Source organism: Ursus arctos, unplaced genomic scaffold (assembly GCF_023065955.2).
Source record: "Ursus arctos isolate Adak ecotype North America unplaced genomic scaffold, UrsArc2.0 scaffold_8, whole genome shotgun sequence".
Taxonomy (NCBI): Eukaryota; Metazoa; Chordata; class Mammalia; order Carnivora; family Ursidae; genus Ursus; species Ursus arctos.
In genome coordinates, this window is record NW_026623100.1 from 5,420,940 (window position 1) to 5,434,667 (window position 13,728).

The 13,728-nt window shown below is 44.1% G+C and overlaps 1 long non-coding RNA gene across 1 annotated transcript; it reads left to right on the forward strand.

Annotated features, from left to right (window-relative positions):
- Positions 1 to 796: 796 nt before the first annotated feature.
- LOC130543157 (uncharacterized) lies at positions 797 to 12,125 on the forward strand. The gene is made up of 4 exons (XR_008958283.1): positions 797 to 1,075; positions 6,781 to 6,962; positions 9,020 to 9,091; positions 10,880 to 12,125. It is a non-coding gene; the product is annotated as an uncharacterized LOC130543157 (long non-coding RNA).
- The last annotated feature ends 1,603 nt before the right edge of the window (positions 12,126 to 13,728 follow it).

The window sequence follows — 13,728 nt, forward strand, 5'->3', positions numbered from 1 at the left end:
GACCGGTGCCACTGCACACAGGTGTGGTCATCTGCCTGGAGCACACCTGTACTTTCCTGTAAATCTTGGGAGTTACCACACCTGGAGAGGGAATTGAAATACATAAATCAGTGGTAATTAAATAAAGATAAAATAGTGCCCTAAAATTGCCCTAGCTTATATAAAATTATATATAAAGGTATGTAATATATCATTATAAATATGTTATAGACATATGTATTACTATATATAGCATGTGTGTATATATATTATTATATACATAAAATACATGGATATAGGCTTACGCATGCTTGCCCACATCTCCAGAGAGTGGTAATAAGGTGAGACAGGGAGAAGGAATTATTTTTGCGTTTCCTCACATTTTTAAGTGTTGTTTCACTTGTTACAACAAATATATATTCATTCTCTAACTTGTAACTGGTCGAATGCAGAAAGAAAAAAGGTTAAGCCGAGAAAGGCGTGTGCCGTGAGGGTGCTGGCCACTGTCCCCTGGGCAGCGTGGGCGGGGATTCGTGAGGGCGGCAGAAGCGGAGGTCCCGGGCTGTCACCGGAGCCCCTGCTAGCTTGGACAGAGGAGCCCCTGGAAGCACCTGAGAGTCACACCTGGGCCCCGCAGGGCGCTGAGCTCTTTGGCATGTCACACTTAGATGACAGGGGAAGCTGTGCCTTCTTGGCAGGCAGGACTCTAGCCAACAGGTAAGACATTTCCAGGCCACCTGTTTCCAGATCAGGTGAGCGTCGCCACCTGGCAGGGAGGAGGCACGGGTTCATTGCAGGGGAAAGAACTTGAGCTTGGTGCAGGAGGAAAAATGAGAACTTTTCTCCTTCAGTTCAAGGGCTCCCCGGGCAGCCGTGAAACAAAGTATCTGACTGGGCCTTTCTGTTATTGTACATCAGGTAAGGCTGCTTTAAGGCAACGGGGCACCCTGCAGGGTTTGGGTTCCCCTGTCCTGCGGTCTGGAGAGGAAGTGGGGAAAGGAGACTGAGCTGATCTCTGACTTTCTGGAGCTACACTTGAGTTGGGGAGAAGGATGGACGGCACACGAGGGACCGCACAGAGAGAGTGTCACCGCTGGTAAGATTGCTCTGAAGGAAACCAAAAGGGGTGGGAAGATCAGGGCTGGGCTCCTTTGGGTCTGGAGGCAATGGAAGATCTTTCGGAGGAGAGGACATTGAAACGGAGTCAGGAAGGAAGAGAAGGGGTCAGCAGGCGAGTAGCCAGCCAGCAGAAGGGGGACCCGGGAGGCAGGGCTCCAGTTCAGACTGTTGGCCATGTGTCTGGAGAGCGGCGAGTGTGGGGAGCTGGTCAGGATGAGGTTTGAGAGGCCAGCAGGCAGCAGATCCTACCTGGCCTCATAGGTGGCTCAAATCTGGATGTTTGATTTCATCCTCAGTGCAAAGGCAAGATAAAGCGTGCTTAGAAATCCGACGTAATGATGCAGCGTCTAAGCTTCGACTCAGCATGTGTAAAGATTCGTTGAATGAGCGCAAAATAAATAAACGGATTGATGCTCCAGGGTCAGAAAATGTCCCATGTTTTGTTTTGTTTTATTTTATTTTATATATTTTGATGTATTTTATTTTTAAGCTGTGGTTTTGACTTCTCTTACATGAAAAATCACCCCCGCTTAGATTTATTTTCACAAAAAGCCCAAGCTACGGTCATGTGAATGAAGTCTGATGCTGCGGAGCAGCCTGAAATCAAAGGAAAGGTTAATGAGACCCTGTCTCCACTGCATGGAGTGTATGAAGCGCTTCCGCAAACGGGACGCGGCCATCTTTGTCATCCCCCAGCGTGCTGGGCGGAGCAGGCGCTCCTGCTGTTTCCGTGGTAGCTCCAGATGAGGAAACCGTCTCAGAGAAGGGAGCAAAGACTGGGGAGGGCCATATCCCTGTGAAACCAGCAGGCACCTGGGAGTTAGTGTGAGGTAGGGAACAAACATGGACTTTGAACTGGGGCAGATCTGGTTTCCAGAATAGGCACCCTACTGTATGATCCCTGTGAGGCCCATTTTCCATCTTAGAAGGGGGGGGGGTATACCATTTACCTCATAATATATTGGTGCAGATTAAAAGAGAAGAATTAGAATATCTGCCACACAAGAGACACACAAGAAATATTAGTTTCTGTGTTCCTTTACCTGCAAACATTTAATGAATCCTTCCAAAAATAGAACATCCTTTAGAGTAGAATCTTACCCATTTCTTTGTTGTTGTGGATGGGACATCCAAAAGGATGTTAGGGTTTTTTTTTTTTTTTTTTTTTTTTGTTCAGTTTGTGGTAAGCTGACTTTGCACTTTAAAAGGGAAAAGAAGGAAATCTGTACCTCAAACAATGAGCCTTTTTAAAGCCTGCATTAGACTCCAATTTCAAAGAATATTCTTATTAACATACTTTCTTATAAATGGAGCGCTGCTCATCAAATATTTATAAGTAGTAGCCCGAGAAGCCAGCACAGTGCTTGGAAAGCCTGGGGACATTTCCCACGTGCACTGTGGGATGGCGTAGGCAGGGGAGACCCTTTAATTTTGTGACATGGTTTGGGGGCTCCAGCGTGAGCTAGTCTTGGCATGGTTTCTCCCTGCTCTGGGCCTGTTCTGGAGCCTTTCAGGACTCCCACATAGACTGTCCTTGCAGGCAACTCCCTTTGAAGTCCCTGGGAGCTCTTTGAATGGAAAACATACACAACGGGGTGTTGATGCAAATAGGCATCAGACCTGATGTACGTGGGGGAGTAAAGGTGCTTCTCACCCCAAATATTAGCTCTTTAGCCCAGAAAGCACGGTTTGATCATTAAATAAAAAAAGTCATCTCTCCCCCCCAAAACCCCACAGTCTCCACCAAAGCTCCACCATCTCCATTTGCTCAGGAAATGATTAACCTGCTAATTACCTGAGAGTTTTAATTAAGCAACAGATATAGACAGTGCAGGGCTCTGTTTTTACTTTAAACCTATCAATAAAGTAAAATTCTCAATTCCAGAGCAACTTGCTAAATGAAAAAAAAATAAACATTACTATCTTTTGAAATATCACTCATCGAGTGTGATAATTTAGAAAAATATCTCTATTAGAGATAGTTAGAGATATTTTTTGGTCGCAAATGCAGTCGCGGATGTAGCACAAAGCGGCAATTTGTAGACAGGTTAAGTAAATTAAATCACTCACTGTCTTTTTTTTCAATGGCTTTAAAAGTTAAAGGTAATTTGCAAAGAAAATGCTCAGTTTGAATTGGTTTGTAATATCTGTTAATGATCTTAAAAAAAATCCACTTATTCACAATCCGGTCCCTGAGGGAGTTCCAGCTTGCTATCAGAAAAATTTCTTAAGTCTGAAATGTCATTAGCTCGTGATTCCTTTGAAGTAAAAAGCCCTGAAAAAAATAAATTCTATAAGGTATACAAGTGCACAGGACAATCACTTTGATGAATAATATCTGTGTTTTTCGTATCTAAAAACGCAACAATTGAAAGCCAAGCTGCTAAATTATAGAGCTGTCTTCTGAATTACCTCGTCGGAGGTATGCCTGCTCTGTTTATTTCACACGTATATTGCGTTCTTCCATATATTTATAGATTGTTGATGTAAAAACAGTAGTGTTGGAACAATTTTGATTATATTCATTGTGTTTACCTTTTGGAAGCACAAGGTGTTGCCTAAATACAGCTCAACAGGTGTTGCCATCCCTAACTCAAACAATAGCCTGTTTCGGGGTGGCATCCTGGATCCCGGAGCCAGGTGCCCTGCACCGCGGCGCGAACTCGGCTGGCCAGCGAACTGGCCCGATATTAGATAACAGAGCTGTGAAATACTACACCAAAGGGGAAATTTTCTTCCTGACCCTGGCTGGCTATCGGGTTTTGCCTGGAAGCAGGGGAGTCTTTGTAATACGATATTAGTGTAACTACTAGATGCTGGTTTGGCCGCTATAAATAGCTCATCTTTTTTTTTTTTTTTTTTTTTTTTTTTTTTTTTTTTTGAGAGGAGTTGAATTTTAGTAAACCATTGGCTACAGGTTAATGATACATTTCGTAAGAAAGCATTTCCTGGTAACCAGCCTAAATTTGTTACCTTTTAATCCTGCTTTATATAAGGCTAGCTATGTATGAGCCCCCAGGAGGACCTTCATTGGGTCTTTGTTTTATACATTGGGGCTTTCACTTTTTGTTCTTCTCGCCCACTACTTACCTCTTAGGTAAACTGCCAGGGGACCCAGTTTTTATTCGTTTTTCCTCCAGGGAAAGGTATTCTGTCTTCCTCGTCCGGCTGATTTATAATCATATGTGTGGTCCTTTCTGGTTTCTGCTCTGTCACTGACATGCGGAGAGCACACTGAGCGTAGGTAAGAACAAGCCACTGATTGATTTTAATCAAGATATTTGATGATATTTAGTGCCTCTATTTACTTCATCAAAGAAAAGGAAATCAACACTTGAAACTTTTTTGGGGGAAGCTTTATTGGTGTTCCATATATGGAAGATTACAAAGAGCAGAAGCCGGGACTCAGTGTGTTATCCTGGAGAGGACACATCTTATAATCACCTCCAGGGTCCAAGAAAGAGAATATAGCCAACATTCCTGACCACCTCTAGTATGGGACTCCCTTTTCCTCCTCAAAAATACCCACTCTCCTGATGTTGGACACCATAGATTTGTTTTTTGTTATTGTTTCAACTTCATATGAATGGACCCCTATGGTAAGTGTTCTTTTGAGTCTGGTTCTTTCTTTCAACATTGTATTTGTGAACTGTATCTATGTTGCCGGGTGCAATTATATTTTCCTTGTTTCATTTCATTCCGTTGTATCAATAATATACCACGATTAACCATTTTACCCTTGATGAACATCTGGGTTGTTGGTGGTGTTTTTGGCTATTTCAGAGAGCCACATACACTCTTTCATGCACCTCTCGGTGGGCGTGCATGCATTTCTTTTGGGTATGTAGACTAAGAGGGAAGTTACTAAATTGCAGGGCATGACCTTGATCAGCTTTAAGGATGTCAGTTTTCCAAAGTGGTCGTGTCAGTTTCCACTCCCACCAGCGGTGGGTGAGAGAGATATGCTGCTCTAATTCTTGTTAACTGGTATTTTTCATCTTTCTGATTTTGGTCATTCTGGTGGTATGTAGTTGAATCTCATTACGGTTTTGATTTCCCAGATTATTAAGAAGTTGAGCATCTTTTCATATACATTGGCCATTTGGATATTTTGTGAATGGGCTTTTCAAGGGTCTTGCTCATTTTTCCATTGTGTTGTTCATCTTTTCTTACTGTTTTGTAGGAGATATTTATATATTTTGGATATGATCCTTTTTTTTAGAGAGAGTGCGCAAGCAGGGGTTGGTGGGGAGGGGCATAGGGAGAGGGAGAGAGAATCCCATGCAGGCTCCACGCCCAGAGCAGAGCCCGATGCAAGGCTCTATCTCACTACCCTGAGATCATGACCTGAGCCAAAATCAAGAGTCGGATGCTTAACTGATTGAGCCACCCAGGTGCCCTAAGGATATGATCCTTTTTTGATTATATATATTGCAAATATCATATACCATCTGAGTTTGACTTTTCACTCTCTTTATGGTATCTTTGGATGAATAGAAGATTTTAATTTTTATGTAGCCTAATTTTGCAATATTTCCCTTTATAGTTAGTGCTTTCTATGTCTTATTTAAGAGAGCATTGCATAGCCCAAGGCCATGAAAATATCCTTTTATATTGTCTTCTGGAAGCTTTATTGTTTTACCTTTCACATTTAGAGTCGTAATCCATATGTCATTGATTTTTGCATGTGGTGTGAGGTTGGGATCAAATTTGTTTTTTCCTCCATGATATCTACTTACCCCTACACCATCAATGAAAAAGACTTCTTTCCCCAGTGCTCTGAAGTGATATGTTGTCCTAAATTAAGTACACTTACTTACAGAATGATCATAAGAGTTGCCCCCCACTTATTCTGTTAGTATGGTGAGTTATTTAATAGGTTTTTGATTTTTAAAAAAGATTTTATTTATTTGAGAGAGAGAGAGAGAGCACAGGTGGGGAGCAGAGGAGCCTGACACGGGGCTTGATTCCAGGACCCTGGGATCATGACCTGAACCCAAGGCAGATGCTGAACCGACCGAGCCACCCAGGTATTGCAGGTGTTTGAATTTAAACCAATCTTCCATTTCTGGACTCAAACCAACTTGGTTATGATGTGTTATTTATTTGAAGTATTGCAGCATGTTTTGATAATTTTTACAACAATGTTTATGCATGAAACTTGCCTGTAGTTTTCCTTGAGTGCAATGTCCTTGTCAGGTGAATTATCAAAGTTTAGCTGGTTCATAAAATGAGTTGGAGAAGTGTCCTCTGTACCTTCCTTAAAAAATTAAAACATAAATAAGTCTAATCTAGTATAGTCACTTAAAACATACGTAGTTTGTCCTAAGTATATTGTTAGTCAAAATTCTCCAGAGAAGCAGAACCAAATGCGCGCGCATGTGTGTGTGTGTGTGTGTGTGTGTGTATTTATTATAGGAATTGACTAGCACAATTATGGAGGCCAGGATGTCCCACATTGTGCTGTCTGCAAGCTGGAGAGCCGGGAAAGCTGGTCATGTAACTCACCTCAAGTCTGAAGACCTGAGAATCACAGGGGTCTGCATGGGAAGCAATTGTGTAAATCCTAGTTTGATTCTGAAGGTCCAAGCACCAGAAACTTGATGCCCGAGGGCAGGAGAAGATATCCCAGCTGAGGCAGACAGAAAACTCACCCTTCCTCTGCCTTTCCATTCTATTCAGGCCCTCAATGGATTGGATGATACTGGCTGCTTTGGTGAGGGTGATCTTCTCTACTCATCTACTGGTTCAAACGCAAATCTCTTCCAGAAACACTCTCATGGACACATCCAGAAGTAATGTTTTACCAGCGATCTGGGCATCCCTTAGCCCCGTCAAGTGGACACATAAGAGTCACCAGCACAGTAAGCATTCATCACAACTTCTTTCCTTCCAGGCTTCTGGGTATTTTAACGTAGGCTTGTGGCAGGAGACTGGTTTTGTGTGAGTTTGCCTAGGGAAGAAAATGGAAGTTCCACTATCTTCCGGGACTCGTAATCTGCTTGTGTGCTAAAATTTGTTGCTGCATCTCAATCCTGGAACCCACGATCAAGGCTCATCCTGGGTTTAAAGGAGGACGAGATGAGAAGCTTTTGGGACCCATGACAAGCATTCAAATAAAACATCTGCTCCCCACTGAGAAACTTCGAAGCCAATTTCATCCACTTTTGACCCTTCAGTTACTGTTCCACAGAAGTTTTTTTTTTTTAACTTTAATCCCCTTCAATACTGTGTATCTCGTACTTTACCTGATATCTCCATTCCTACTTGCGACTGTCCAACTTACAAGGCCTTATCACCTCTTGCTTGGGCCATGGCATTTGTACAACACCTAGTGCCCATTTCATCCCCTTCCCAGCCATCCAAGGGCTCACTCTAAAATGGGCAGCTGGCCTTGTTAGTCCGTGTTGAAAACTGCTTGGTGGCTCTCCATTGTTCCATGAGAGGCAGTCCAGGCTCATGAACACAGTGCACGAATTCTCCCAAGACCCAGCTCTTGCTTACCTCTCCAGCACCTCTCTTGCTCCTCACACTCCAGCAGCTCTATTGCTTGTACTTCCCAGTGTTTCCCCGGGGGTTCTTTGTGTCCCAGCTTTGTGTACGCTGATCTTTCTCCTGGGGATGGACTATCCATGACTTTCTCTTCGGCTATCCATTTTTCCTCAGTCAACTCAAGCCAGCGACCCTCGATCCCATCCAGCTGGGGCGGCAGGGTCTCTTTTTTCATCCATGCCTCTGGCTCTGATTACACTGTGAACTTCTTGAAGGCTGGGTTCAGATCTGAGTCATTCCGACGTCTGTAACTTGCTGTGTGCTGGAGGATAGCAGGTGTTCAATGAACATGGATAGACTTAAACAGAAGGAACAATACTTACTAGTTGACTAGTTGGGGTTTCATTTCATCTCTTTTTTTGGAAGCCCGAGATGGAATGAAAGGGCCCAAGTGCCAGGACCAGAAGCAATGCAGGAAAGCGAAGACTATGGAAAATCTGCAGATAGCAATCTCTTCCTGAACAACTGAATTCAGTTCAAATGATTAACACCCTTCGGGTGGGATTCACTTTTTGTAGAATGGATTATTGACAAGGATTTTCTATAAACATAGATTTTTTTTCCAGAGAAACACATTTGAACACTTTAGTCCAAGAATTTAAATGAGAAAAATAATCCTACTTAAAAGGCAAATTGACCAATATCCTTCCTCTTTTCTCCTATTAATAAAAGAGTTTACACAGAAACTCTAGAAGAAATTGTGTAAGAGAGTCACAAGGATCATTAAAGTCTCTACTAGACATTCACTTTCACTTTGCAAAATTGGCTATACCCTCAAAATGGTATCACATAAAAATGGACTTTCTGGGGCTCTTATATATGAATGGGTTTTAGTTGCACAGTGGTGCCATTCATTTTATTTGGCCCATTTATTGCAAGTACATTCTAAATTTGGCCTTAATTATTTTTCCTTTCACAAAAATATTTTGTGGGATCTTTTTGAACCCCAACTACTTCCTTCTTGCCCCTTAAGACAGAATCCAGGAGTGTTACTTTTGTTCTCTCCTAATTAAAATAATTGCTTGGTTCCTTTTAACTAGATTCATGCAGTTATTAGCCTAATACATGGATGGGTGCCATGGGGTGCTTGAGAAACAAAATGAAAAGTGATCGTGTAGCTTCATGTGAAAAAAATTCCGTGGTGCCAAGGAGCATTATTCCTTTCAGCCGGCGTTTTATAAGGGCCTTTAGTGAACCTGGCCTCCCCCCCCACCCTTACTAAAAGACTATTAAGTGAAAGAATGGTTCTATTTTCTCCATTAGGTAGACAGTGAACTCACTACAATTTGAAGAGGGGCACTTGATATGCTGGATATGGCACAAAGGCTGGAGGGCTGGTTTTAATCTCTGCCCCTGCTTTGTCTTTCAGAATCACTGCAATTGAAGGATAAACGCTCCATGTTGGCATTTATCAGAGGGCACGGGAGGAAGAGGGACAAAGGTGCCTGGATGTCTGTTCCTCAAGAGTTGTCAGGACCCTGATTCTAAAAGGAAGTTTTAAAATAATGTTTTTGACATCAAGATGTTTCTGGAAGTGGCTGCAGTTCAAGAGTTTGGCAAACACGAGCCTGCAGGCTAAGTCTGATCTAGTGCTGGTTTTTGTAAATAAAGCTTTATTGGAACACAGCCACACCCATTAGAGGACAGGTTGTCTGCTGCTGCCTTGGCGGTACAACATGGGACAGTAGTGACCTGAAAGATTTATTGTCTGGTTCTTTACAGAAAAAGTGTGCTAACTCTTGATATAGTCTATCTAATTCTCTAAGTATCTGTGAAATCACTACTCCTGCTGAGAAATGGATTTATAGGAATTTTGATGACCATCCTCCTTCGATGAGATACTGAGGGCCTTTGGTAATGTGCTTAGGTTATGGGTGTTCAATATTGGTGTATAGACAGCTGGAAATGAGGCGGCTTTGGGGCAGGAAGTCATGGTTTGACAAAGAGGCTCTGCCATTTCTGTCTCAGTGGCAAGTCACTGATCATGCTGGGCTCCTCTTGCTGGATGACAGGATTGCTCTGCTACGTGGAGAAGGTGCTGAGACCTCTGACGTGGAGTGCACCTGGATTTACTCCTTCAACCTTATGGTCAACATTACGGATGTCGGCTTCTAGGCCAAAAGATGGGCGCCCTTTGCCACCAGTTGGTAGTTAGATGGGTCAAGTAAGGAAAGTGAATCCCAAGTGTTCCCTAAACCGTAAGATGCTCTATTTGTGACATATGAAAACATCAGGATAAGTGTTGTTTCAATTTGGCACGTGAGGAAATGAGACAGCTTACCCAAGATCAAGTAGTCAGCCAGCAGAGGAGCTGGAGGCTAGCTCTCTGCTTAAAGTCACCATTCTTTCCAGTAGACCATATGCTTCTTTACATCACACTTCTCTCCGTGGTTTCAGAAATGCTCGGTTCTTTAGTTCATTTTTTCGTTCATTCATTCACTACCGAACATTCTTTAAGAGCCTGTTATGAATGGAAAAGGAGCTGGATGTTTCAGGGAGAGTGAGGACTATGTAAAGAAGAGTTGGAAGACTCTTAGAATAATTTTGTTCTTGGACCCCTGTGGCTGGAATCCTCCAGAAGGATATGGATTCTCCTCTTGAGCTCCCCCGTCCTGCCCAAGGAGTTGGCCCTTATTTGCGACATGGAGAACAAGAGAGTAGATGGGATGAGAAAGGGAGAGCAATCCTGTCATCCAACAGGGTTGCCTGACATGTTTTATGCAGTGTGTGTGTGTGTGTGTGTGTGTGTGTGTGTGTACTTATATGTGTGTACATGCCAAGAAAGCAAATGGAAAGAGGGATGCTGAAGTGTTGATGGCGGATTGTACCAGCAACTAAAGGATGGAGACAATCTAGGTTTGGAGGATTTGCAAGTTAGGATTTTGTATATAAAGTCCAAGGGAATCCATATCAGAGGAATTTTCAAATATGAATTGTCCAATTAAATGGCATAAATTAAACATGCCAGATGTGGACTTATTTAACCACACTGTTAAATACAGCCTTCATTCAGATTGTATTCATTCAATGATGTGTCTTGTAAGTTTTGAAATGATGATTATCAAATGTGCCTGGAGGAAGCAGCTTCCACCAAAATATTAAATTTGCCTTGTTATGGTAGGAGAAGTGAAATTCTTGAAAGTTTCTGCTTTTGACACTAACTGTTTTAAAAGGGAAGTTTGCCAATATTTTCTTCATATTCAGTGTTGTTGGCTACTTGTTTTTTCAGGTTTGTCTGGGAGCCCAACCATGATTCTCTGAAGCAAAGGTGCAGGTGAAGTTGCCTCATAAAAAAAGCAAACCTTCCAGAATCTTCCATTGGAGAATTGTCACCTGCAAACACCTCTGAGAGGTACAGTAGAAAATTCTGCCTTATTCTCCTCTCCCGTTCTTCCCATAAGTCACTCACAGCTCTGCCAACTGAATTTGGAGGTGGTGCTATCTGATTCTGCAATTCATTAATGAAGCCATGTTACTTCTCGGATATTCCCAGGACCCAGGGAGCTGCTGTTTTAAGAAATGTAATTTGGTTCAGCACAGAGAAAGCATATTCATAGCAGGTCTTAGCAGTGATACAGATAACACTTTTCATCTGTAAGAAATTTGTAAGCATTAACTAATTTATTTAACTTCCCTGTAATTGAGCAAATCTTCTTCCATTTGCTGTGGGAAAACCCTTCCTTTTCTAATTCTAATCTTTTAACAGGTATTCTCCTGAAACCTTGTCACCATGTTGGAAATGTTTTGTAGAGGGGAAATAAATCTTTGAACACAGTGTAAAATTTCACTGAAATAGATGACCTCTATTTCCTCAGTGTAGAGCCTATTTTTAAACGATTAGACAATGCTCTGGAAAAAAAGCAAAATCTCCTTGAAGACTGTGGGAACTCTTATTGCTTTACTCCAGCCACCATTCCTGCCATGGCTGTGGACAGTGATCTTCACAGCCGACAGGTATTACTTTGGGTTCCCCAGAAAGGAGAACTAGAGGAAAACCCATGTGTTGTCTCTTTCGCAGAGAGTTCAGTCCCAGAGTGGGACGGGTTGGGGAGAATGGTGGTCAGGCTAAGATGAAAGGAACAAACACAATGGTGTGTTATTGATGTGGCCCCAACGTGGTGTGAGGCGTAACTGACTGCTCCGTCCTTGGGGTGGTGGTTGGCTGGATACTGGGCCTCCAAAGAAATGTCTGCGTCCTGATTCCTAGAACCTGGGGATGGTACCTTCTGTGCCAAAAACTTTGCAGAAGTGGTTAAGGATCTCAGGGTGGAGGGATTTTCTTGGGTTATCTGGGGAGGTCCGAAATCCAATTGTAGATGTCTTTAGAAGATGGAGGCACAGGCAGAGGTAGAAGTGACAGAAGAGAGGGCAGGGTGACCGTGGAGACGGGGCTTGGAGTGATGTGGTCATAAGCCAAGGAACGTGGGCACTCACTGGAAGCTGGACGAGGGGAGGATGGGACCCTCCCCTGGAGCCTCTGGAGGCAGCACAGCCCCTGTTGGCACCTCCTGCAGACTTCTGCAGTCATATAGCTCTGTTGCTCCAAGCCGCCATGTTTGTGGTAACTTGGCATAGCAGCCACGGGAAACGAATACAGAGACCATCCTCCCAGAGCAGAAGCTGTGAGGTCTCAGGATAGACTAATAGAGGAAGGATGGCAAAAATTTTATTTGCTGCTTCCAACCACTGATTGGTGAACAGTTTTCCTCATGGGACATTAACACTCCCTTACTTCCCCCTCTTAGCTCTGGGTTGAGTGTGTTTGGGCGTGGCATTTCTCTGGAGCGTCTCACGGTTTAGGGGTAACGGGGAAGCTCCAGGAAGGGAGGGCAGAGGCCAGCCAAGCAGACGTGAGAAGGGGCTCCACTGGGTTGTGCATGCTAAAGTCTGTGGCCTGAAAGCGTTGTGAAGCAAGTAGCTGACAGTCCAGAGCACTGTGGCCAAGTCCCCACCTGAGAGGTGGCATACGAGGGGGTTGGAAACAATGATCTCCTTGGTTCTCACCACAGCCCCACGAGGCAGGTCTGGTTGCTCTCCTCGGTAGGCACTCATTCTCCAGTTTTGAACAGCGGGAGCTTCTGGAGCTCGCTGTCACTCAGGGTTGCCCGTCTCACCTTCAGATATGGTGACTGAAATGCTTCCCTTCAGTTGAGTCAAAACCCGCCTTCCCAGACGACTCCATGAGTGGCTCTAGTGTTACTTTCGAGGGACGTAACCTAAAGCTCATTCTTGCACATGAAAGCTCTCTCCAAATATCTGAAGACGGTTTTTATCCTTTTTCCCTCTACCGAGCAGAGCACGCCCCGTTTCTTCAACTCGGGCCTAGCGGAGGAGTTTTCTCTTTGTGGCTAGTGGCCACCCCGTCCCTCCTCTGGACGTGCTGCAGTCTGTCTCCTCGTAGGGAAGCTCGCGGAATACACTGGGACGTCAGGTGTGGTCTCCTCAAGCTCCCCAAGAGCTCCAAAGAGTGAATCCGTTTGCAAGTGGTGTTACTGTCTGGTAGAGGTCAAAATACCACCCCACGTCATGGCACATAAGTACCCACAGGTTTATGCAGCCCCGAGGCCAGTCGAGGGTTCCTACAGGTCAGTACCAATTGGCGATGTGAGATTGGGGGGTGTTCTCAGCCAACCTGCCCTACCATCATCCTTCCTCCTCAGAACAGCCAACCAACCAAATCCAGTTCTGGGGCACCTCCTGGCCTGGAGGGGATCTACCCGGGTTGAGCAGGCAGAGTTCTACTCCTGGTCCCATCCAGGACCCCAGGGTCTTCTGCGAGAAGAGCTATTCCCATGGGCTAAGAAGGCCAATGGACAGGTGCTTTACATCCATTACCTACCATCTTCACAGGAACCCTGCACGGTAGATGTGACAGTTTTCATTTTACTGATAGACAAGGTAAGGCTCAGTTCAAAGGAACTTTCCTGAGGTTGTGGCGTGGCAGACCTAGTGTCGAGACTCAGATGGGCCAGCCTTTCTCTGTGGTGGTCAAAATAATTTTGAAGCTGTACTCATGGCGGGGGGGGGGGTGCTCCTAGGATCTCTGCAGGTGCACTGAGCCTTGAGCTGACCCTTCCA